Genomic DNA, 23,444 nt, shown 5'->3' on the forward strand with positions numbered 1-23,444 from the left:
TTTACAGTGCAGCTGAGTACTGGGCAGTGCAGACCACAGCAGTTGTGGCTGATCAGTGGGCAGTTAGCATATTTTATTTTTACCCCTTAGATTACTGATGAGTGGATAACATTGTTCCCTCACAGCAAGAGGTTTCCTGGTTCAATTCTCAGCTGAGCTGCCTTCTGTGCCAAGTCTTTGTGTCCTCCCTGTGTTTGCATGGGCTTCCTCCAGGTGCTCTGGTTTACTCCTACACTCTAAAAATATGCAGTAGGTGTTTTGGACACTCTAAATTGGCCATAGGTCTGAGTGTGGTGTGGAAGAACTACTGCTGTAGGGCTAGCCACCTGGCATTATCAATCTCGGCTGTAGATTATTGTCACTGTTGAAGTGACACCTCGACCTGATGTGGAAAAATGGGAGAAAGGGGGTTATGGATGGATTAATTATCTCAAACAGTAAATTTTATATTGTGTGTAATTCTAATAGATTAGTCAGTTCTTCCAAGCAGTAAATCTGATTTAATTACTTAGTTACTGTAGTCTTTATAATGCTAATTAAATTTTTAAAATCTCTGGACTAAAATGGAAGCTCATCTTGTTTGTTTCCTGTCATTTACCAGCCTCACATTATTAGATAGCCTCAAGCAGTGTAACAACTGCCTTATATTTACAGGTAATTATCTCTTACTCAACAAACATGACTCTTTTTTTTCTGAAAGATGCAAGTATTTAACTAATCTGGAGGCTCACTGTCATGAAAAACATGGACTGTGAGCAATACATATTTCTATCACATTGTCTTTACTTCACAGATACAATGCACAAGGTTTGATTTTGGGCTCTGTTTATTGGCTAAGCTTGTAATAATCTGCAGAGACTGGTTAGCTTAGTATTTGACTATAAATTTAAACAAAATCACACTAAAATGTCTTATGCAGAGGTTGTAAAATATCATTTCCAAAGCCTCACAGACCCATAAAGAAAAAAATATACATCATTGTATAATTAAATCTGCACATCAATAGATGTGATAACAAAATGGTGTGCACTATTGATCAGGGCTGATATTCAATATCCAACACCTTTTCACTTAACAGGTACACATTCAATAAAGAATGACCAAGAGTCAAATCATCTCCAATTCATAAACCTACACCACTCTAGAAATAAAATTGTTTTAGTGACTGGTGACTCTACAGTCAAGCATGCAGATTCTCTACCTACTAGACTGGACAAAGTGAGTTGTCTTTCTGGTGCAAGGACTTCTGATGCCTCAAGGGCCCTTACCTCATTACAACTAAGTGACGCCTCAAGGTACATCTGCAGTTGCACCCTAATGATGCCTCCAAGTGTCAAAGATTGCTTGTTTATAATTGCATCAATAGTTTCAAAACCATGCTACATACAAAGTAGAGAAAGAGTTCATCATAAAGCTTACATAATGGCAAACACAACATATTTAATAGCTGACCTCTTTCTAGTGGAGAAAAAGCAATATTAATTTTTATTCATATAATATTCAGTTATATTGTCATAAATCCCATGTATTTTTTCTAAATATTTTGAAAACCAAGTAGCACAGACAGAACTCCTTGACCTCATATGAAAGCTCTCAGCTGGATGTACAAAATGCTGCCATATGTATGTACATAACTTGAATGGTTGCTTAGATATTGTAAGTTGTTTACAAAATATTACAGACTTAATTGATACTGTGTTTACTATGATTTTAAAATCTAGTTTAAGACCTAGAACCTAAGGAATACTACCAATATAAAAATAGTTTGTCCTGAAGAGTTTGCCATTTATATTTCTTTAGTGATCCATATGAAGCCAGGGCGGACACGGTGGTGCAGCAGTTAGCATTGCCACCTCACAGCAAAATGTTCTCCAGTTCAATCCTCAACTGGGGTGCCTACTGTGCGGAGTCTGCATGTCCTCCCTGTGGTCATGTGGGTTTTCTCCAGGTGCTCCGGTTTCCTCCCACATCCCAAAGACATGCTGTAGGTGGATTGGACACTCTAAATTGGCCCTAGGTGTGAGTGCGTGCATGTGTGTGCCTTCTGTGGAAGGTTGGGCACTGGGCTGGCAACTTCACACTGTAAAACTCCACTGCCAATCATGAGTGGACAGGTGATCTGCTGTGGCAACTCCTAACCAGGAAAAGCCAAAAGAAGAAGAATCCATATGAAGCCAGAGATATGAGCATTTGTTTGAAATTTTAGGACATAATTTGACTCTATCAAAAACTTTACGCCCTGCCCATTGAAGCTACTGTGCAAATTTCCAGAACTCTCTGGAGTTAATGAGTTAAGACTTTTTCACGTAACAATTCCACTATAATATAGCAGTGAGCACAGAGAGGCATGTCAAAACTCACCGTGCATGAATCAAATGAAGGCAAGACACTGGTCCTGAGTAGAATCCTTCCCTCTCCAAGAATGATGTCTAGTTACAAAGAAAAGATAATTGGTTTCAACAATTTTTTATATATTTGGTGTTATTCCAGGGGGATCCAGTATTTGTCAGCATGGGATGAGATGCTCGACAGTTCTGAATCAAAGGATGTCCTGCACTTCTTGCTCTAAGGCTTCAGCATTCTTGCTAAAGCCTTTGCTGTACCCATAGTGCTTTTTTAAACAAAGTTCCGCTAATGAACATCCCAACATAACTATCATATTAAATCCAAAACAGGATCCCATTAAGGTGGCTCTGCTCAATGCTAGAAGTCTCAACAACAAACTTCCTAACCATGATGCTCACCTGCACTTGGAACACATCCATATTTTTGTACTCAATATAACTTGGTTTAAATGTATAGAAAGCACTCCCTCCATACCTGGGTTTTGTGCCTACCATACCTTCAGACCTGATGGCAACTGTGTTGGTGTTTCCATATGTGTCAGAGGCTATATTGCCTCCAGATAGAGTCCCAGAAACCTACAAACTGAGCAGATTGAGCACCAAATAACTCTAAACAGGACCAACTGTCAGCTTATAGAATGTTACAGATCACCCTCTATGTCCCCAGAAAATCATGTGAAGTTCCTAATATTTATTTATTTTATTTTATAATTTGATAACTGGGTAGGTGGGCTAGTCTGCAGACATGTTTTATCCACAACCTAGATACAAGATTACACTAAAGATTTTACATACCGCAACTATTCAAATTTTAGCTCAAATTTTTGTTATGTTCATCAAACGAATTGTGCTTATCTGGCAAATCATTGACAATTTAAGTCACTAATTAATGAAAGACATTTGGGTTTCAGACTTAATATCCTTCACAAATGCATGCTAATGTAAATGCTACTATCTTATCATCTCTCTACATTTGAAAGAGCAATATTTAGCATCTGTCCTTGATTTTGGGCCTTTGTCCCCTCATTAATAGGTTCATAGGTTCATAGGTTCATACTAGGCTATCTGCCCTGGGGCAATTATAAGCCTAGCCCGATTCTGTATGGCTTACGCCACCCCTTGATTTGAGTATACTGTGCCCTTTTTAAGGTTTAGTTTACTGTGCCTCTGTCTAATAGTGACATGGGAGTAATCCCTGGGACAAACCTACGATCCCCCATCCACTTATCGAGATTCTTCTTGAAGAGATTCAGTGAGGTGCTCTGCCTCACATGAACTGGAATTCTATTCCAGAGCAAAGGGAGCCTCTGGGTTATGAACCTGTCCCTCCAGCAAGTTCTATTTATTTCTGTGCTGAGGTTCAAGTCCCTCGAGCATGTGGCTCTAAGGGATTTAGATTTACTGAGGTGGAGCATGTCCATTAATTCTCGATTTGACATAGCTTTGTATGTCAGGCATAGATCGCCTCAAAGTAGGCGGTATGCAACTGAGTAGAGCTGGAGTTTTTTTAACCGAGCAGCATATGGCACCTGTTTGAGACCCTTGATCCTCTTGGTGAGATACTTTTGGGGTCTTTCTAATTGCTTCAGATGTCGGGTAAGGTACATCCCAAAAGGGCCATTGTATTCTATGATGGGCCTGATGAGGGATGAATAAAGGGGCACGATGACCTCTCTTGATCTAGATGTGAAACCCTTCGTGATGAGGTGGGCTATGTATAAGGTCTTTCTAACCACTTTGGCAATGTGGTTTTCAAAGGAGAGATTGCTATCAACTTGGGTCCCCAGGTCCCTAATAACTTTCTCTGTACTTAATGGGTTTCCGCCTATGTGGTAATTTGTGGGCACATTGTTTTTGGCAAAGGGTATGACTATACATTTTTTGGCATTTAGCTTTAAACCATGGTGCTGGCACCAGTTATGTGTCTCTGTGAGACCTTTTTGAAGGATGTTTGTGTCAGCTGGAGAGTTGATTATGGCGCCCAGTTTGCAGTCGTCTGTGAACTTGGTGAGCCATAGTCCTCCCACGTTTGCCTGTACCTCGGAAAAGTATATACCGAACAAGACTGGTCCCAGGACAGAACCCTGTGGGACACCACTTGTGACTGGTTTCGAGTCTGACATGGCTCCAGCAACTATCACTCTGTGGGTTCTGTCTTTGAGCCAGTTTGCGACCCATCTTGTGACATAGGGGTTTATATTTAAGCTGGATAGCTTATCTATGATGCCCGAGTGGGGTATTGTGTCAAATGCCTTTGCAAGGTCCAGATAGGCTGTGTGGACTACCTTCCCTTCATCTATGGCTTTGGTGACTGTTTCAAAGAAGTCAACCAGGTTCAAAAGGCAGGATCTGCTCTTGACAAAGCCGAACTGGGTAGGATCTAGTGTCTGTAGGTCCCCAATGTCTTTGTTTATGAGCTCCATGATGATCCTCTCCATAGTCTTGCAGACTAAGCTAGTCAGGCTTATGGGACGATAGTTTCCAGGGTCCATAGAGGCTCCACCTTTGTGGAGTGGGACCACTGTTGCTGTACGCCATTCTGTGGACACATATCCTGTAGTGAGGCTGAGATTGTATAGCTGTTTTATTTGAGGGATTAGTTCCTCTTGTAGTTCATGCAGGATGCAACCTGGGACACCATCTGGTCCCATGGAAGCAGTGTTTTTTGCTTTGAAGAGGGCAGCCTTCACCTGAGCATCTGAGATGTTTGGGAGGCAGCCCTCTGCCGGGAGAGATACTTGCTCTTTTGGTTTTGTCCAGATTTGAGAGGTATGATTATTGACAGGAATCACAAGTATGTAGCAGAGAATAAAATACATAATGCAGATTTCAGCATTTTGAAGACTGAATTAAATGACCATTTATAATGAGCCAGTAACCAACTCTGTGTAATTAACTGAATTGTATAAATATGTGGATGTGACATGGTCATGTTCAACACTGAGGAAGGCTATTTCAGCCAAAACTGGTCTGGTTGAATATGTTGTGGGGCTTATAGGGGTTTTCCCTACCCTTTCTAGCATTTATGCTTCATTAAAAGACATTATATTAACCACTTTTTAGTGCTGGCCTTGATTTTTGACTTTGCTGAAGTTTGTTGGGCCTGTGCACTTGCCGTACTTGCGAGGATATTTTTGGTTTAATATTTTGCGTTTTCCTTGTGGTCAGCTTTGGGTGGTTACTGTCCACATCCGTGATGGATTTATTGAGTTTTAGCTTTTCAGCTACCTTCGAAGTTGGTCATTTGGCGAATATCAGGAGGATTATGTATTTACTGAACATCATCACTTCCTACATCACTGGCTTGGAATGGGAAAATAAATAGGCTCTTTCAGCCTGGATTAAATGACCATTTATAATGAGCCAATAACCAACTCTGTGTAATTAATTAAATTGTATAAATATGTGGATGTGGCATGGTCATGTTCAACACTAAGGAAGGCTGTTTCAGTGGAAATCGGTCTGGTTGAATTTGTTGTGGGGCTTATAGGGTTTTTCCCTACCCTTTTTGTCATTTATGCTTCATTAAAAGAAGTTATATTAATCACGTTTTAGTGCTGGCCTTGATGTTTGACTTTGCTGAAGGTTTGTTAGGCCTGTGCACTTGCCATACTTGCAAGGGTAGTTTTGGTTTAATACCTTTTAACTATCCAGATTTTTGCTCAAATTTTTGTTATGTTCATCAAACAAATTGTGCTTTTCTGGCAAATCATTGACAATTTAAGTCACTAATTAATGAAAGACATTTGGGTTTCAGACTTAATATCCTTCAGAAAATGCATGCTAATGCAGATGCTACTATCTTATCATCTCTCTGCATTTGAAAGAGCAAAATGTATCATCTGTCCTTGATTTTGAGCCTTTGTCCCCTCATTATTTTTGGTTTTGTCCAGATTTGAGAGGTATGATTATTGACAGGCACCCCAAGTAAGTAGCAGAGAATAAAATACATAATGCAGATTTCAGTATTTTGAAGACTGAATAATATTGAAAACAGAGAATGGTAAAATGTGGACAAAGCATGCAGGTATACACGATAAAGTGTACAAAGTACAGATGGAAACAGTGTTACATATTGGAGGATAAAATAACTTTTAAATATGTTCAGTTATAAATATTTCTACAAAAGTGAGTATCAGCTAGCCAGTATCTAGAAACCCAGCAAGAGACGGCTTTTGTTAGCTGCAAAACTAGCCAGTGTCAAGAAAGGATGAAAATTTAGATTCATTCTGCAAGCATTACCCAAGGTTCTTTTTGAATAATTGAAGATTTTTGCTATTTTTTTATTCAGTACATTCCATATAGCAGGTCCTATTCTGGAGAGAGCTTTTCTCCCCTGGCCAATTTGAATGTAGATGTAAATTAAAGATTTTCTTGTCTGTTCCTAAGGGTGTAGCTTTGCTCTATGAGTTGAAATAAATAACAGTTGTGCTGGGAAATGAACCTAAGACCTTTTGCATGTAAAACAGATGTGACAACCAATACACTATATAATGCACATGAGAGAGGAAATACTTGATCAATACTTACTCAATGAATTCCCTATAAAAAAGAACATTATTTTGGAGTACTTTGAGGGGTTGATGAATGAAGAGAATGAGAGGGATAGAAGGTTGGATGATGTGCGGATAGTGAATCATGAAGTGCAGTGGATTAGCAAGGAGGAAGTAAGGATAGCTATGAAGAGGATGAAGAATGGAAAGGCTGTTGGTCCAGATGACATACCTGTGGAAGCATGGAGGTGTTTAGGTGAAATAGCAGTGGAGTTTTTAACTAGATTGTTTAATGAAATCTTGGAAAGTGAGAGGATGCCTGAGGAATGAAGAAAAAGTGTTTTGGTATTTTAAGAATAAGGATGATGTGCAGAGCTGTAGTAACTATAGAGGGATTAAACTGATCAGTCACAGCATGAAGTTATGGGAAAGAGTAGTGGAAGCTAGGATAAGAAGGGAGGTGATGATTAGTGATCAGCATTATGGTTTCATGTTAGGAAAGAGCACTACAGATGTGATGTTTGCTTTAAGGGTGTTGATGGAAAAGTACAGAGAAGGTCAGAAGGAGTTGCATTGTGTCTTTGTGGATTTAGAGAAAGCATATGACAGGGTGCCTAGAGTGGAGTTGTGGTATTGTATGAGGAAGTCGGGAGTGTCAGAGAAGTATGTAAGAGTGGTACAGGATATGTACGAGGGTAGTGTGACAGCAGTGAGGTCTGCGGTGGAAGTGATGGATGCGTTTAAGGTGGAGGTGGGATTACATCAAGGATCAGCTCTGAGCCCTTTCTTATTTACAATGATGATAGACAGGTTGACAGATGAGATCAGACAGGAGTCCCCGTTGACTATGATGTTTGCAGATGACATTGTGATTTGTAGTGAGAGTAGGGAACACGTGGAGGAGACCCTGGAGAGGTGGAGATATGCTCTAGAGAGAAGAGGAATGAAGGTCAGCAGGACTAAGACAGAATATATGTGTGTGAATGAGAGGGAGGATAGAGGAATGGTGAGGATGCAGAGAGTAGAGGTGGGAAAGGTGGATGAGTTTAAGTACTTGGGATCAACAGTTCAGAGTAATGGTGAGTGTGGAAGAGAGGTGAAGAAGAAAGTACAGGCAGGATGGAGTGGGTGGAGAAGAGTGTTAGGAGTGATTTGTGACAGACGAGTACCAGTAAGAGTGAAAGGGAAGGTCTACAAGAGGGTAGTGAGACCAGCTATGTTATATGGGTTGGAGACAGTGGCATTGACAAAAAGGCAGGAGTCAGAGCTTGATGTGGCAGAGTTGAAGATGTTAAGATTTGCACTGGGTGTGATGAGGATGGACAGGATTAGGAATAAGTATATTAGAGGGTCAGCCCAGGTTGGAAGGTTTGGAGACAAAGCCAGAGAGGCATGATTACATTGGTTTGGACATGTGCTGAGAAGGTATGTAGAGTATATTGGGAAAAAGATGCTAAAGATGAAACTGCCAGGTAACAGGAAAAGAGGAAGGCCTAAGATAAGGTTTATGGATGTGGCAAGAGAGGACATGCAGGAGGTTGGTGTGACAGAGCAAGATGCAGAGGACAGGAAGAAATGGAAAAAGTTGATCTGCTGTGGCGACCCCTAATGGGTGCAGCCAAAAGAAGAAGAAGATTTTGGGAGACTTTAAGTTCCTCCAAATGGAGAGATGAAATCAACAAGAAAAGAAGAGTAGTACTGCTGGAACTGAATGCATCCTCAATTCTTGGTGAATACCTTCACTTGGTGGACCAGTTTTCATAAAATCTCACAAAAATGGTACTGATGTATAGATTGTATTTTATATAGTATATATCATGGAGAAAGGTAAGTTAAAAAATAGAAAAGACAGCTGGATGCATAGGTCACAGAATAAAAAAGTGCCCAGTCGTGGTGTATGCACTGGTACTAGGACTAGAAAAAAGGCAGTGCAGAATCCTCAAGACACAGAAAAATTCCTACAACCGGGTTAAGCTAGGCCTGGGGGAAGATGTCCCCCAAAAGCCGGCCTTAGGCATAGGCCAACTAGGCGGTACCTAGGGTGCTTCTCTAGCATGGGCATTTTTCCAGTAATTTGGATGGTGTAGGTATGCCAGGATGGGGGCACCAAGTAGTGTGGGGGGAACTGTGGAGCCCTTTTATCTAGGGCACCAGTTGACCAAAAGCTGGTTCTACACACCCCTCCCCATTGTAGAAGGAGGCTGCAGCCCACAAAAAAACACAAAAACTGGTAGGCAAAAATCAGCAATAAAGATGGCAAAGTAGACTGTTGAGAAATAGGAAGAAATGTATTGTAACTATTACACAAGAAGCCCAGAATTTCCAGACAAAGGATATGCAGAAAATTTAAAAGAAAAATTAAAGGAAAGAAAAGTACTTGCACACGAAAAACTGTCAAATGCTTTTAACAAAAATGTGTATTCATTAGTACAACAAATTTATGAAAAAGATTTTATAGACTAATGAACTTTGGGCTGCCTAGAAATTTAAAAATAACAGAGGAAATATGAAAATATAAAGAACAAAACTCAGAGGTATAAAAAGAAACATTGATATTAGAAAGAAAATTAGATCTAGTATGGTGTAATATTGATACAGTGGAGAAAGCTAAACTAATCAAAACAAAAAACAGCTCCAGGTGTATTTCAAGAGCAATACAGGCAAAGACACTCAGATATGGAACATTTCACAATCCAAAGAATAAGAAAACAAAGGGGGTGCGTAGAAATAAGGATTAGTAAGGCAGAAATTAAATAAACAGAAATTGAGGTTATGGATTATATGCAAGTGAACAATTCAGTGTGGAGAATCCAGTACAGGCAGTGTTGTGGCATGATGGAATTACAGGTCTCCAGATTAAGGAGTAACAGGTGGAGTAGGAGGCATATTTGCAACATGGTGATGTCCTGCAGCCTTATGTAGGAGACCAGTATGAAAGTCCAGTTGAAGATGCATAGCAAGGAAAGGAGCAGAAAAGAGTGGCAGCTCTGACACAGGTAATATAACAGAGTGATGGGCCAAAGGATTCCCATATGAAGGAGGATCAAATGATGCATGGTGCATTTGAAGAGGATATGGCACATGAAAATTTTCTGGAACCTTCTGTAGATTACTTGCAGGAAGCAGACAACAATGAAGATGCTTTCAATACAGAAGCAAAGGATTTAAAGGAAGACCTGCTTGATTTAACAGAGGTGGATATACATATTAATATAGATGAAAGAAATGGATTACAGAAAGTAAACAAAATCCAAAATGTGAAAATATTGGTAAAACAGATGAACACAGTAATCAGGACTATTAAGAGAAATTCATGATATAACAGAAATTAATAGACTATATTACTTTTCACTTTTTAAGTTCTGCAAGTCTTTTGGGTTTCTCATACCATAATGGGAATGGACCCCATTCCTAAGTTAAAGTATGATTAAAGTTCATGAAATTAGTATTGTTTCAATCTTTGATGTCAGGTAGAAGTGCTCTTCGCAGCACCCATAATGTGCCCAGTAATGATTTCTCCTGCAATGCATATGGAGTTACATGTATCAGTAATATATCTACGTATGGTTTTAAATTTTTTTTATAAGACACATTGCTTCTACAGTACAGGAAATGGGTATCCTTCTTCTACATTCTCCTCATGTCTGCCTGCAAATCCTGGTATTTTATGATTTTGTGTCTGTTTGTACATAAGACACTGTAGTCACTGGGTATAGCAACTTCAGTGATCAGTGCTACTTTTGTCTTCTTTTTATGACCTACTCTATCTGGTTTTCTCACATCTATTTTTTTAACTGTTGGTAATTGGTGATGCCATACAATATAAACTTTAGCATTTTCTATAATTCTTTGTGGCTTTTGTTTCCAGTTTTTTTCAGCCACTTCAATACATTTAATGTTCGCACAATCCCCAATGAAACAGTCTTGCCACATTATTATGCCTTTCAGTATACAGTCCTTCTGCCATTAGTATATCACAACCAGCAACAAGATGTGTGACTGTTTCCAATTTTGGTTTACAAAACTTACATTTGTCAGTTTCTCCCAAATGTCAGTGGACTTTGTAAACCAATGTGCGTACAGTTCACTATCTTGGGTCTCCAATATTCACCTTTCCTCTTTTGGTTTAAATTCACCTCTCCTTAACACTTCTTGTGTTCAGTCCTGATAAACATGAGGTTGTTCCAAGAGTTTTCTATACTTGTAACTATATTTATGCATTTTTCACATTTCTTGCCTTCTCATCTGATCCTTCACCTTATATTATTTCTTTTGTTTTTTGGTGCATTCAGTTGCTGCCTGATTTTTATTTATTTCTGGTTTGATTTTCATTCCCATTTGACCCAGGTATGCTTCTGCTAAGCTAAGCAGGGAAGTCATCTTAGACTTATTCTCCTCATATTTCAAAACTTTCACTATGTTTGGGTCTTGTGAGGTCATCAGATATGTATGCAATCCCATGATTGCAGATGTATAGCATGAAGCATCCTTCTTGTTTTCCTGTCCAACCAATCCAACATCCTTTGGGACCAATCAATCCCTCCAAAACTGTAAGCTAGGACAAGAAGAGCAAATTGGTTTCTAGCTTGAACTTTGTTCCTAGATGTCACTGCTGTTTCCAGTATTGATTTAAGTCTTCTAAAATATTCCTTACTAAGTTTTATTCATATTTATGCATGTTTTATTGTTGATTATTCATAAATTCCCAAATATGTATACACTCCCTCTTGCTCAAGTTCTTTTATATCACATTCCTGTTCCAAACTGATGTTTTCTTGGTGCTGCAGCAGTGACAGAGAGTCATCCTGTAATATTCCCTTTTGAATTTGTTATCCCTGGAATAATAATTTGGCCTTTATCATGCCTTAACTGCTTAACTGCAAAGTGGTTTGTCACTATTTCATGGTCACTGTAATGCAATTGATCCGTGTAGGTTATATCGTATACATTTTTAAGCACTCTTTTATCCATGAATGTGGGATACTGTCAAATGCTTTTTTATAGCTTATACATGCCATACTTAGATTCTTCCCCTTTTTACAGTTCTCCAGTATTACATTATTTAACAACAAATTATCCTTTGTTCCATATGATTTTCTTTTATTACCCCTTTGTTCTATTGCCATGCTTGAATTTACTTCCAAATGACTATAAACTCTGTCAGCATCAATTCCAGTGTATAGTTTATATATCATTGGAAGGCAAGTTACTGGTCTATAGTTTTTAAGATAGCTCACAGGCTCTTTGTTAAGTAGGAGTATTGTTTTTCCTGTTGTTAACCAGGCTGGTGCCTGTTCTGGATGCGCATAAAATAGTTCTTACTCATGGCTAAATCTTCATGTAAAGATGTTAATACTTTTAGCCAGAAGTAAGGTACTGCATCTAGGCCTTGGGGTTTTCCAATTAAGAGCTTTTCTTAACTTTGTTTCAGTCTCACTGGCCATTATTTCCTATCCTATTTCATAGCTTGTATATTTGAACTTCTTATTCTTTCTTTTACCGCTTCTGTCCATTTAGCATCTTTGTTATGTTCCACAGGATTTTCACAGATATTTCTCCAAAATGTATCTATTTGTTCTTTTTTTGGTGTTTCAATTCCTTTACCTTGTTTCCCAATTCTCTATAAAGCTTTTCTAGGTCATCAATAAATTGTTCATGTTGTACTTTTGCTTATATTTATCTGCATATCGTCTATATTTTTCTGCCTTTACTTATATTTTTAGTTTATTATTTGCGATAGTGCACAATATATCCTGATCTGTTCGGATACTGCACATTTATTTTATCACGTCTATCTTTCTGAGTATTTTTGTTGATCTGTTCCCTCTTCTATATTCTTCTAACACTGACACTTCTTGTCTTAATTGATTTATATTTTTCTCTATTCGATACTTCCCTGATGGCATTCAATTTCTCACTTTCCTTTCCCTTACTACCCATGTGTTTTTGTAGTAAAATTTTATCTGTTATTAATTTAGCTGCACAATAATATATCCTATTTACTTTTGTTATATTGCACGAATCTCTATGGATAGTCCTAATTACTTTGTTTATTTATGTTATCAAACTTCTAACTTTTGGTGTTTTATTGACTTTCTGTAGTCTCTTTCCTTCATTGATCTTAATATGTCTGTCCATCTCTATTAAATCAAACAATTATTTTCTTGGATCATTTCTTTCTAATCTAAGGACACATTCTATGTTCGCCATTTCTTGTGGGCATTCTATAGATAGTTTCACAGCATCTTCCTTCCGCATTCTCTTCAGTTTCATCATGTGTCATCTATTGCTCTTTCGTATGGGAACTCACTGGCCTATCACTCCACAACATTGACTGCATCAGAGTTGCCACAGTTTCCTGTTTCTCACCTTGTTGTGCAACTCCAGCCGAACTTTTGTACTGTTTCCTATGGAAGGCTTCAAAGTATCTTCATATGGCAACTGATCAGATGTTTCCTGCTCCACTGATTTCTCCTTAATTTGTGGATCCATTGCTCTATCCTGCTGTGATGTTTTCTAAGTTAGATTTTCTACACTAAATCCTTCACTTTGCAGGTTATCCATAATCTCACTTTCTATTTCTTTAACTTATCCATTACTAATCTTTCTTTCAACCTTTCCTCTTTGTTTTCTTGTTTTTGTATTGTAAAATTTGCTTTTGCTTTTCTGAGCCCAAGGGGAAGAATAAAGACCTCTGGGTAATGAAGTTCACTGACAACTGCAAATTGGGAGTCACTGTCCAGTCCGCCGATGACTAAACCTTTCAACAGGAACTTACATTCATACATACTTGATGCTGTAAAAATGAGTTTAGACTGAATGCAAAGAAGCTCAATGTTGCCAGATTTAGCTGACAGCCCCTTCACAGATGCATCATGGTCAAATGAGGCTTTAGGCAGGATAATGGATCACCCCCTCCCACCATAAGGCATTCTAATATCCCATGTCTGTCTCTCCTCAGTTACCATAAAATGCTGTTCAAACCTGTCTATGCACATACTATATCTTTTTTACTCCTACAATGATCACAGAGACCTGGATTTAATTTACTGCAAAAACACTGACATACATTATTTTAAACAAAACAAAATACTCTCACACTAAAACAGACTTAGCATGAGCAACAGTAAACAACTCTTCCATTGAAACTCAAATTTATTGAAAATGGCAATACTTTAAACTACAAGACATGCTGGGACTTATAGTCAAACAGCATATAGTTAACTACTAATTAACATCTATGTGAAAGAAGCAGGAATTCAAACAACAGATGTGCAACACATTTGCTAATTGCTTGGGATAGACCACTGGACACAAGTTTCCCTTTTCAGAGGCAGCATTGCCTGGTGAAATGACTTGGTCAGAGTCACATGATACACGCTGCACTACAGAAGCAGCTCATGCCTTACTCTGCACTAAGTATCCGTGTTGCAACCCAACACAGTGCATTTCACACCAGTGTTTGTGCAAAAAAACAAGGCTGATTAAAAATTCATTCACATTTAAAATATTAACATTGAACACATACACCTGGATTCAATAAACTCCGTTTGCATGTGTATGCATTGGTGTGCAGCGAGCAGCAGAGAGCAGTGCATATTCATGCCACATACCATGTTTAAGAGACGTTTCGTGGCCAGCAACAGTGTTGCCAGCCAGGAAACCATGTAGGCAAACATGGATAGCATACCTGTTGAATTAAAAGCACTTATGGTTTTGCACAGAATGCCACAATGATCACCAGAGCTTCACAGATAGCTCTCAGTTTCTTAGTGCAAGACATCTGGACTAAAGCCAATGTAATACAAGGACAATGACCCAGAAATAGGGACATATTTGACATATATGCCCTACAGAAATGTGCTAAAATTACCAGGAGTTTGAGTTGCGATACATGTTCTGAAGCATTTGAAGTCTGAAACTCAAACATATCTCCCAACCTCTTGCAGCAAGAAATCTGGACAAAGACAAACATAATGGGGAGACAAAGGCTCAACAATAGGGACATTTTTTAAATGTTGCTCTTAGAAATTTAGAAAGTTCATAGAATAATAGGTTTTTCATTAGCATGAATTGTCTGAAGAGCATGAAGTTTGAAACACAAATGGCTGTCATTATTTCCTGACTTCAAAAACATGCAAATGATTTGCCAGAAAACACAAATTTTATGAGGAAAACATCAAAAATATGAGACACAAATGTGGACATTCTGCAAATATCTGGACAGTTGAGAGGTATGAACTCAAATTTTTGTAATATTGAGTCACATCAGTCCAGAGATCATCCCAGTGATATGGCCCAATGACAATAATTTGATAAGGAACACATCTAGAAATCCTGTGAATATTTGGACAGTTGAGCGGTATGAATGCAAAGTATATGGTCCAAACACAGTACAGGACAGTGTACCTACAGTGCAGAGTATTATGCTACCTCATTCTTGGCATTCTGTACTAAAATTGTGTAAATGATTTGTAATGGTACATGGACTGCCGTGTAAAATAAACACTCAGGGGAAGTGTGTGTATGAAATAGGGACACACAAATTAATTGTAGGAATACACACAAGGAAAGAGGACAGGTAAAACAACCTAATGTATAGCAGATGAGGGCATTGGAGGTCAGTGGAAGATGGTTGTAGCAGCAATAGCAGCAATACCAATCACACACACACACACACACACACACACACACACACACACACACACACACACACACACACACACACACACAGACACACACACAGATATATATATATATATATATATATATATATATATATATATATATATATATATGGTACAGTAGGGACTGCACAGTAAAATGTGTATCATGTGACTGTTACACAGTGTGACATTACATTGAGCAGGATATCTGTGTGAGATAAGCATCCTTACATGAACAATGCAGAAGACATCTGTCAGGGATCTGACATACAATTGGAGTAGCGTACATATTGTGAAGCTGTGCAAACTGATTTGCCTGAATATGAGTGTAATCTCAGCAGACATCTCCAGCAAGTGGGACACAGGTAAAGGCTCATGAATAACATTAAAAGAAGCAACTATAATCATGGACAACATCAGAATAATACCACCAGTAATCCCATGCCTCTGAGATAACATATGCGATACAGAGTGATAAGAGTTGATTCTGCATAAATACACTTGTACAACAATTATGCTATGTACACACTCTATGAGGGTAATCACCCACACTGTTCTGGAACTGTAACATCTGATGGAGGTGTTAGGAGGGACAATGCTATAACTGCATGCGACATTATGAGCAATACAGGCTAGTTGACTGATGTGCATGGCATACATATATGGCACAATCCACACTGTTACTAATGATATCCATGCCATTAATGTTGGCAAACACCTGTATATGTAGTGTGTGCATCACCAGAATGGGTAGAACACATGCATCTGATTTAACAACTTGATTGGTGTTCCACACCATCAGACAGTCATGTTTATTCCACAAAAAGGAACACCTAGGTATGGCCAATAAGCTGTGTGACAGCTCACTGTGACAAAGATGGTACACTTCAGTTACACATCAGTGGAAGCTGTGTAGGGAGGTACATGAGGAAGAGTGCATTGTAATCAGTTATTTTTGTGATGAAGGCTGAGAACTATTGAGGTATTATGGCCTCTGATGTGACTGTGCTTCACATACTCAGTACTTGTGTTACATACAAGGAAGCACTCAGCACTGTGACCGCATACCAGTGGATGTTCCACTTATCATATACCCCAGGACACAAGACACAGGTCTCATGCCTATTGGTGTAATTATAGGGTGTGATGTCAACATTATACTTGGGTTGTGTATTTGTTTTCCTGACATAACAAATCCCCCCATGTCTTTTTGTCATGCCTGTTGCAACACTCTTTGGTATTTATTCATTTTATTTTTTACTTAACATCTGTTGATCGGGAATGTCTGACTAGGACAGAGCCTATTTTCAGCAGAGGCCTGGGGAGAAATGCTCCAGATGGATTTTTTTGGAATGTGGGAGGAAACCGGAGTACCCAGAGGAAACCCACACGAATGCAGGGAGGACATGCAGACTCCACACAGAAGGCACCCAAGCTGAGAATCAAACCAGAGAGCTTCTTGCTGTGAGGTGACAACAGAAGGTTCCATTGAGGTGTGTTGATACTGTCTGTATTATACTAATATCACAGTTGGAGTCAATGATTGCTCACAATCTGTAGTCCTTCAAGTAGCTTGTTCAGACACAGGATGTCATCTGTGATGTCCATCACTTAACTAATGGACAGGAAAGGGCCTAGCAGACAGCTCTGATGTACCAGCCTGATCACTGGACCTGAAATATAGGTCACTTCACACATTTCAACATAGTGATATGCCATGTATCTGATACATTGGTCTACCCACTTGGTGATATAGCTGTTTATGGCCACACCTGACAGTGCTGATTGAATACCTCAGTGTCGATTTGGTTCAAATGCCTTGACCTGTTCATGTTCCACAAGATGATAGTGTTGTCATCATGCATGATGACCTCTTTGAGGATATCTATCAGATGTAACAGACATAATGTGGCATTCACAACTCACACAGGTCTTTTGCACACAACCGGGATATTACTAGTGTCCATTTAAAAGGTCCATGATAACATGCTGATCTCCTCACAGCTGATGAGAGGCAGGATGTGTCTATACATGAATGAATCAGGTGCTGTCCCCCCAACTCAGATGGCTGCATGTTGATTTACACCCTTCTACAGGAATATAGCCCATATTTAGGGTGTGTTGAAGTGTGTATTCAACAGTATCATGAAGGTTTATGCACTCAGTCATGCCATAGGTGATCTGTGATGTTGTCACAGCTCACTGATTCCATGTAATAGGCCTGTATTAAGGTAAGACAGAGCATACTGCCTATCATGATCTGGCCTAGGGTTTTGACACGATCCTCCCACACAGGTATCATTGTGAAACTCTGGGGATTAACCCATGCTTCACTAGATGGGTAACCAATTGGTTCAATGACAGAACACACTGTGAAAGTTGTTGAATCAACTTGTACTAGTAGAGATGTCACCATTGGTGTACCCCAGGGATCTGTGATTGGCCCTTTACTATTTGGACTCTATTTCTCGACAGTTCAGGTTAAAGTTATGGCCTTTGGCTTACCAAGTTTACTGAGTCTTGCATATTGAGTTCAATCATCGAGTCCACCTATGATGATAATATACTACAGGAGAAGGTAACACAGACAAATGATTGGTGACAAAGCCACATGATCGACAAATAAATACAGAAATGTGTCTTTATGTTGTCCTTCTGAAACGTGGAACTCCATGCTAACTACATCACTGACAACAGTCCTGCTATGCTGAAAATCTGTGATGCAAGCACTGGAAATACATGTAGATAGGAATCTGAACTTCAACCACCAAGTATCCGCACTGGTATTGAAAGCCTATGCTGTGCACATCATAGATCATGGCATCATGACATCATATTCAGATCGTAGGATTGTATGACAGCACTGTACTCAAACCTCATCAGAACATTAATAGAGTATAATGCTCTTTTTTGCATGTACTTCACCAGACACATGCAGCAGCTGGAGAGACCACAGGCCTTTCTCATCAAGAAAACACAGTGCCTACAAGCCATGCCATGATGTATGTGGATAGACTGAAAGCCATGTCACTGTAATCTGTAATGTATAGGATGAGGTGATTTCAGTCTGGCTTCCAGGCCAGTCTCTGAACCTGACCTGGTGTGAATAGTGTATATCCACAAATCAGATATAGTTGATGACATTAGCGGTATCTGTTGAGGAGAATATGGTAATAACAGTGTCCCACATGCTGCTGTAAAAGGCTCTTTGTAATGTCAAGCAAGAGCACAAACACACAACTCTGTATTTAAGTCAAGCAGCACAGCTGAAGTTAGACTTGGAGTGTCTCAGGCAACACTTTATAACTGATGACAACAGAAGTGTCTGTTGCAGAGAATATGGCAATAACAGAGTCCCACATGCTGGTGTAAAAGGCAGTCTCTCTAACGTCAAGCAAGAGCACAAACATGCACACAGTTGACAGCAGTGAAAACAGAACCCCTACTGATCTAAAAACACAGACTACAGAGCTCAGTGCTTTACACAAGCACCACAGCACAAATCTGACTTTTACAAGACTGCAGGTCAACCTATAGTAGATGACATCAGCAGGCCATGTTGGAGAGAAGATGTTGAGAGGCCTGCATGAAATGGATGTGTAGGCATGTGCAAGTATGAAAATACTGTCACTCAATGGCATTGGAGCAGCAACAGTAGGAATTACAATTCTGGTCTTCTGTTTAGACATACACACACACACACACACACACACACACACACACACACACACACACACACACACACACACACAGTTGACTGCAGTGAAAACAGAACCCCTACCTAAGTACACAGGCTACAGAACTCAGTACTTTCCACAAGCACCACAGCCCATGTTTAACTTTTATACAAGACTACAAGTCAACTTGTAGTGGATGACATCAGCAGGCCATGATGTTGGGAGGATTGCATAGGTTCATAGCTTCATAGCTTCATAGGTATATAGGAGGTTACTTGCTTAATGGCCCTAGGGTGTTTACAAGCCTAGCTTTGTGAAAACATAAGTACCCTTATTGAGCATAGTTAGATGTTCATTGTTAGCAGAGCAATTTTGTGACCAGCACCAACTGGCCCTGTCCATGATGGACATAGATGCCACCCCAGCAGTGAATTTACAATCAACCATCCAATTCTCAAGGTTGCACTTGAATAGGTTCATTGAGGAGCACTGCTTCACACTCAGTGAGAACCTATTACAGAGGAGTGTCAATTGCTGGGAGATATACCTGTCTCCCCATCATGTTCTGTTTATGTCACAGGCTAGGTTGAGATCCTTGGAGCAAGTTATTCTTGTCCCGTTTGATTTGCAGATATCTAACATTTCTAGTAGGGCAGTGTCTGAGACTGCTCTGTAGGCCAGGCATAGGTCACTTCTTAGCAGACTGCACGATACAGAGCTGAGTACAGTGAAAGGTCTTTCAGTCTTTCCATGTATCTCATGTTTTGGAGGACCTGGATTCTCCCAGTCACAAACCTCTGTGTTTTCTCCAGTTGCTGCAGGTGTCTGGTGAGGTACAGCCATAAAGGAGCATTGTACTCAATTAGTGGTGTGATAAGGGTAGAGTAGAGCAGAGCTATGTCCTCCCTGGTCTTGGATGTGATGGCCTTATTTATGAGGTGTGCAATGTAGAATGTGTGTCCCACCACTACAGACACATAATAATTAAAGTGTAGATTGCTATCAACATGTATTCCCAAGTCTCGCAACACTGTGTTTGTGCTTAGAGGAGTCCTGTGTATATCATAATTAGCAGGGCGTACTTCATTGCCAAATGGGACAATAAGGCATTGTTTGCTTTCAGGTTCAGTCTGTTTAGCACCAATCATTTGTGCCAAACTTGCAGTGGATGGTACCACTCATACTGACACTGAGGACATTGCGAACCTGCAAGCAGACAGATTTGGTGTAAACTTCACCCCCCTGTCCCCACCAGACATACCCCAAAACATACCTGTTACCTCCACCTATTATCCCCAAAGAGCAGGTCATAACTGCACTCTCCATGGCCAAAACCACAGCCTCTGTGGGACCAGATAACATCCCAGGCTGCCTACTAAATGGTCTAAAACAGGACCTAGTGGAACCACTTGGCACTCTCTTCAACCACAGTCTAAGTACTGGCTTTGTCCCAGCAGAATGGAAACCAGCAACAGTAATTCACTTGCACAAAGTGGGTCCATCAACCAATCCTGGGAACTATAGACCCATAAGTCTAACCAGCCTTATCTGCAAAGCCATGGGGAGAATCATCATGGAACTTATCAGCAAACACATAGGTGGCGTTCAAACTCTTGAGTTAAACCAATTTGGCTTAGTTAAAGGTAGATCATGCTTATTAAACCTGGTTGACTTCTTTAAGAATGTCACCAAAGTCCTGGATGAGGGCAAGACAGTACATACAGCCTACCTTGACTTATCCAAAACGTTTGACACAACCCCCTACTCAGGCATCATTGAGAAACTTATCCAGCTGGGAATTAAACCATATGTCACTAGTTAGGTAGCCAACTGGCTCACCAACAGAATGCATACAGCCAACGTTGGGGATTCCACCTCCACCAACAGTCCAGTTACCAGTGGCATTCCACAAGGATCTGTGCTGGGCTCCCTACTGTTTGGAATCTATTTCTCAGAAGTCCAGGCAAAAATACATGGCCTGTGGCTTACCAAGTTCATCGATGACTGCAAACAGGGTGCAATCTTCGGGTTCCCCTATGATGTTGACATACTTCAAAAAGGGCTTACTCAGACAAACGATTGGGGCCAAAGCCATGGACTTAAACTAAACACAAAAAAGTGCATTATCATCCCTTCGGCAAAGGGAAAGTCCCTGTAAATTACAATATTAACAGTTCTCCCCTTAGCTCAAACTCTGTGGTGAGAGATTTGGGAACACAGGTTGATAGCAACCTTAACTATGATCACCATGTGTCCACAGTAGTAAGGAAGGCCTTCTATGTTGCACATCTCATAAGTAAGGGCATCATACCCAGAGCTAAGAATGTTATAACTCCTCTGTAATCATTCCTCATGTGACATATTGTTAGATAGGGCCTTCAGTTTGTTATGTGTCTGCAAGTAATTTCATGTCATAGGCAGGAAATGGACATTAAACAGGAATAATACATAATAATTTTTACTTTTTCATAGCATGGCGAACAGCAGATTTGCACAACAGTTGACAATGTGTTTGCACATACTAGATACACATTTCCAATACTATTGCCATCTGCATATAGCTGTGCAGTGTGGAAATGCAAGCTGCATTACTAAAGTCTGAAAGTTAGTACTGAGTGTATAAAATACACCTGCTGCTTAACTGACTCTGTGGCAGCAGGTGTAAATGCATTGACACATTTCTCTTTAAGCCCAGATGATACTGTGTTACAATCCAGGTGTATCTAATACTTTCAAATGCTTTTAAATAAATATTGATAATGAAATGGCATGCATTCCTTAAAGTACATGTGTTGCTGTGTGTTGGCATAGCACAGCAGGTTTAAGCAGCATTGTGCAGAGGTAACCACAGCATTTGCCACCTCTGACCAGCACTGGGCATTGGTGCACATTGTGCACCTCTGTGCAGACATGGAGCCCAAAAGTGAAAAGGATCCATTTTTTTCTCTGCTACTTATGTGTATTTTGTGTGATTATATTTTGACCAAATTAAAGGGGGAAAATCAGGTAGATAGAAAAGTGATGAAATTGGGAGCAAGCAGGGGGAAGAACAAAGGGAAAGCTGTACAGGAATGTCCGGGAGGGAGGTAGGAAAGAGCCATAGCTATCCATTTCTTTATCAGTGTAAACTGAAAGTATGCACAGAATATTAACTGAATTTGGACTGTCACCTCCACAAAGAGGAGTGATCATAACACAATCATGTTGTACCGCCAACTGGACCAAACCAAGTGTGTCAAAAAGACACATGTGTGAAATGGAGAGCTATGTATGGGACAATTTTTTATTTACTTAGTTGTTTTTTTTTTTTCCTGTGGGACAGGTGCCCATTTATTTATTTTTTTTTTGAGACAGAGAGGAATGTTAGGGGAAGGGACGTAGGTATGTCTGGGTCAGGTAAGTTGGGGAGGTGAGGAATCAATTGCAGACAGATGACACAAACAAGACAAGAGCTAGGGATGGTGATGAAAACAAACGGTTGGGGGACACCATGAATGGGGTGAGGGAGGGGACAACCCAGGCCCATGACCATCAAGCTTGGAGACAATGAAAATTGAGACCTCACCCACTGCACTGTCATCACTATCACCTTATTCCACTGGTGGCTGAAGTGCTTGATGTCTCCTCCTCCTCCTCCTCCTACAGAACATGAGGGAGAGCAACCTCTCCATCTGCCATAGGCGTGCACCAGTGGTGCACGCCTATGGCAGATGGAGGGGCTGCCATAGGTGTGCACCAATGGTGTGGTGAATAAGCCTAGGCACCATCCCTGGCAGCCCGCTGTGGGTGATGACATCACCACCTCTACCACTGCTCCTGGAGGGTACCAGTGGACCAGCCTCCAGGGCAGGACTACCTGAGGGCACAGGTAGTGCAGAGGTAGCAGAGACAGTGCTGCCAGGTTGACTCCCAGACATGCTGGGCATCAGTGATGGAGCTGGTGGAGAAGGGGCAGACTAATCCAATGGGGCTGGCCAAACTCCCTGTGCTGTGGAGTATTTAGTGATGTGGTACACATAGATGATATGGACACATTCTGATGACACATAATAAAAATGAAAAAAGAAAATGTGTTTAAAAAAATAAAAAAAAAATAAAGAAAATAAAAAGAGAGATAAGGTTTGTGGTGACAGAGAAGAAGAGATAAAATCAGTACTGTCATATGTGACATACAATGCATTACTACAATTATACAACTCTTTCTTCTTAAGTTTTACATTTAAGTATACCTCCTAACAGATACACACTATACTACAGATTGCT

The sequence above is a fragment of the Protopterus annectens genome, chromosome 8.part0 (genome assembly GCF_019279795.1).
Source record: "Protopterus annectens isolate FY-2018-M chromosome 8.part0, PAN1.0, whole genome shotgun sequence".
NCBI lineage: Eukaryota > Metazoa > Chordata > Ceratodontiformes > Protopteridae > Protopterus > Protopterus annectens.